The sequence below is a fragment of the Myotis davidii genome, unplaced genomic scaffold (assembly GCF_000327345.1).
Source record: "Myotis davidii unplaced genomic scaffold, ASM32734v1 scaffold452, whole genome shotgun sequence".
Taxonomy (NCBI): Eukaryota; Metazoa; Chordata; class Mammalia; order Chiroptera; family Vespertilionidae; genus Myotis; species Myotis davidii.
Window position 1 is genome coordinate 2,457,411 of NW_006284245.1, and position 4,258 is coordinate 2,461,668.

At 55.8% G+C, this 4,258-nt stretch overlaps 1 protein-coding gene across 1 annotated transcript in view; it reads right to left on the reverse strand.

Moving 5' to 3' along the window:
- Positions 1–4,258, reverse strand: part of PAG1 (phosphoprotein membrane anchor with glycosphingolipid microdomains 1) — a 42,296-nt gene that overhangs the window by 14,805 nt on the left and 23,233 nt on the right. The gene's annotated exons all lie outside the window — the stretch shown is intronic.

A 4,258-nucleotide genomic window follows, 5' to 3' on the forward strand; every position in this document is an offset into this window, starting at 1 on the left:
ATGGCGGTCCCAACGTGAAGCCTGCACCTTCCCCACCGTCTCCCCAGCTCCCCTCCCCTGCTTTTCTTCCAGAGGTTAAAGGTCAGTGCAGTCAAGGCCATAGGATGTCTCTCATTCACCTCGAAAACAGCTGTCTATCCGAGTAGGTGGCCGCCTATGTTCAGGGCCAGCGTTCCCTGCGCTTCTCCAAACTCCCCTACACACAGCTCCAGGCGATGGGGTCTGTGCTGAGAACCAGCCCCAGTGGAAGACAAGACCATGAACAAGGATGGTGTAGCATAGGGTGGTGCTGGGACACCGTAGCGTGGGCCTGGGCCGGGCTGCTGCGAAATGCTTTCTTCATGAATCGCTGCCACAACTGCACACCCCGCTCCGTTAGCCTGGCACACACGGCACACCCCGTTCCATTAGCCCCACACACACCGCTCCATACACCCCGCTCCATTAGCCCCGCACGCACCGCTTTGTACACTCCGCTCCGCTAACCCCGCACACACCGCTCTCTCTGGATGCCCCGCTCCGCTAGCCCCGCACACACTGCTCTGTACGCCCCGCTCCGCTAACCCCGCACACACCACTCTCTCTGGACGCCCTGCTCCGCTAGCCCCACACACTCTGCAGGTACTGCTCTGCTAGCTCAATGCAGGAGCTGTCCCCTGGTTGTCAGTGCGCTCCCACAGGGAGAGGTCTGCTCAGCCACAAGCCAGGCTGAGGGCTGCCAGTGCGGTGGTGGTGGTGGTGGGAGCCTCCGCGCCTCCTCAGCAGCGCTAAGGATGTCCAACTGCAGCTTAGGTCTGCTCCCCGCTGGCAAGTGGACATCCCCCGAGGGCTGCCCGGCTGCCAGAGGGATGTCTGACTGCCAGCTTAGGCCTGATCCCCCAGGGAGAAAAAACGTATTTTCTTGAAAAAGACTGGCTGTTTCCGTTCTCATTGGCTGGAGGAGCTGTCACCGTATCTCGCCATCACTGGCAACCCCGCCAGCCAGCACTCGGCGGCCTATGGCCTCAGGAGCACACAGAGAAATGGGGAATTAAAGCCGTTTCTGCAAAGGCGGCTCAACGGGACCAAATCTTCTCCAGGTGAACTATTCCCCATAAACTTGAATATATAAGGTTGAGGAATAATAACAAAAAGCTGGAAAAAAAGAAACAAAACCTGCATTGTGTACGCCTGCAATGTACACAGAAGACAAGGTGGCCGTGCTCCTCAGTCCTGGAATCAACAGGAACACTTCCCACGCTCCCAGTGCATACACGCACCCCTTCCTGCATAGGAGGGACTTCCTTTGTCCCAGGTGGTTTGTAAACAATCCACACATGGTCATGGTCAGGTCACAGTGGCCAGAGCGCCCGGCTCATCTGCCCCAAGGCAGCTCTAATGATGGACATCCCTGCCCCTTCTCTTAGGATTTGCTGAAACAATGAACCAGTCACTTTAAACTCAGACTACCCATTGGTGCCACAGTGAGCTATTAAGACACACCCAGGCAAGCACATGACGCGGCAGCCTAGGGATCCATGTGGGATAGTTCTATGCGTGGTGAAAGCACGCACACGTGACCTGTATGCAGGCGTGTGCTTGCTTCCTCCATCCCTCCTCTATCGCACAGCAGCGATCACCGGTGTCTGCTAAGGAAGTGCAGGTCTGAGGAAACAGTTGCCAGACCTGGGTCTCGTGACAGCTGTGGGCCTTCAGCGCCCTCTCATCTCTGTATGATTCTCTCTTCTCTGAGCTCTCTCTCCCCAGGGGAGCTGACAGAGTACAATGAAACATGTGAGGTGCCAGCCCATCAGAACAGTGTAGGGAGAAAGAGGATCAAAGCTATTAGAACGGGCTTCTGAAAAACGGGTGTAACTCAGAAAAAATGTGTCTGAACTCCTGGCTAACTCCCCTTCAACTAGGATTGGCTGAGAAGCTACTAAAAGAAACACTTTTCCCCCAAAAGTTCTCATTGCGGACAAAAATCTCACAGTGAAGAGAATGAGCATCGTATGATAAATGTTTCCTGGTCAGACACATTGTGATCTCCAAGGCCAACGTGCTTCCAGCTCCCAGGAGCCTCCAGTGCAGCTGGACAGACCAGGAGCAACACAGTCAGGCGGGTAGGAGAGGGGCAGAGGCAGCTGCCCTGGGAGGGGCCACACACAGGTGGCTCTGACCTCACAGCACACCTCCCAGGAATCATACTTCTCTGATCATCGCCGACTTAAACTGTGGTGGCTAACCGACAACTAAGACAGATTTGCTCTCCCCCAGGTGTGTAGGTGCACTGATCCCCAGGTGTGTAGGTGCACTGACCCCCAGGTGTGTAGATGCACTGATCACCAGGTGTGTAGATGCACTGACCCCCAGGTGTGTAGATGCACTGACCGCCAGCTGTGCAGCTGGACTGACCCCCAGGTGTGTAGATGCACTGACCCCCAGGTGTGTAGGTGCACTGACCCCAGGTGTGCAGATGCACTGACCCCCAGGTGTGTAGGTGCACTGACCCCCAGGTGTGTAGATGCACTGACCCCAGGTGTGCAGATGCACTGACCCCCAGGTTTGTAGATGCACATGTGACTTCCTTGTTCTTCCTTCTTGGTGAGGAGACGGAGGCCTCCTGTGAGTGGTCCAGGGCTCGTCCTAGGAGGCTCTGGCCTTTCCTCCACGGCTGGGCCCCGTGCGGGGCGTGGGGGGGCAGGGAGGGTTCCATGAGCTAAACACAGTGCTCAGGGTCCAGCTTTCGGTTTAATCTGAGCGGTGGTGGGAACACTGTCCTTCCCACGCCGAAGGCTTTCCCAGGCTCAGTGACAGAGGGAAACATAAGGAAGCAGGAGGCGCGGTGTCTGGGAGGTCAGTTACCCTGATAGGAAGGGCCTGCCACAGGCCACACACGGTGCCCTTATCGACCAGGAGCCTCGTGGGAAAGACACTCCCAGGCTCCCAGTCCGCGATACCCTTACTGCCCCAGGACTGCACTGTTTCCTGCCGACTCCTCTATCAAGGGAAGTACTTTCTGAGTCCATCCCCGCAGAAATGTGAGAAGACTTGGGGCTCTCCCTCCTGGTATGTTCATGGTGATACTTCAGTCCTGTTCTTACCTGCCTTGATCCAGTCGCATTCAATTAGACTATCATCTCCTCAAAGTATAAAACACACCTCGCGGTCAGACCACGTGTGTAAACAGTCGCCGAGTTATCCGACGCTGGGCAGAGGGGCCCGCGCTGTACCTGCACTCACAGCTGTCGGACGCCCACCAGGTGGGCACTGAGGAGGGAGTGTCGGGAAACAGCAGGTCCAGTTTTCCTAGCTGTGCACAGCTCTCCTTGTTCTAGAACAGGCTCCCCGTCGGCTCATCGCTGGACAGTCACGACCAAGACTATCATTTCACACTAATGTGACATTGCTGTAAAGGAGGCACCTCCCCCGCCCCCCAAAAAACCCCGTTTTATGTAATTTCAGGCTATGGTGGGAACTCATATTTGACCCTGAGAAAGGTCAGTGCATGAAGTTGTAGGACTTCTGTGGGGGATCCGTTCAAAAATTGGCCTGGATAATTATTTTGGACTAAAATATTTTGGATAAAATTATTTTGGTCCGTATTTTCTTATTCTTTCGTATCCATTCATTTCGTGATTTTAATCAATATGTGATTCAATCTGTAGAAAAACCTATGGCCTTTTACTTTACAAGCAGATTCATTGTAACCACAAGGTGGCGGTACAACGCCATCCTCGGCCCCGACCCGCTGGCTGTTCTCCCTGCCTGTGCTGTACCCTTGTCATTGTAATGGTCTCCATCAACCTGGGCTATCAGCCTCCAAAATCACTTCCACAGGAAGGAAAACAGACACCAGACAGCATTAATGAGAGGTGCAGACCACGGCAGCGATCTGCTTTTTAGCCAAACGCTCTGGCGGGCAGGTGCTCTGATCCCAGGAATTCTGGGAGTGACAATTTGGCGGAGCGGGGTGGTGGGAGCCGAGCCACTCGGCTCCTTTGAAGCAGGTCTGGGCAGCCGTGACTCACTCCCCTGGCACAGCTGACCGGGGGGCCCTGTAATTAAGCGAGATAGAAACCGCCTCCACTGTGGCCTGGAGGATGGGCCCAGCCCCACAGGCACGCCTCCTTCCTGGTCCTCTCTGGGTGTGGGCCCACGCGGAGCCACAGTCACCAAACGCGTTTAGTGTGGCAAGGAGCGAGGCGCTGCTGGGCTCTGTCCTGGAGGCACCCGGCCACCCCCAGGGCACGGCTCCCCTGCCTCCCAACAGCACCGG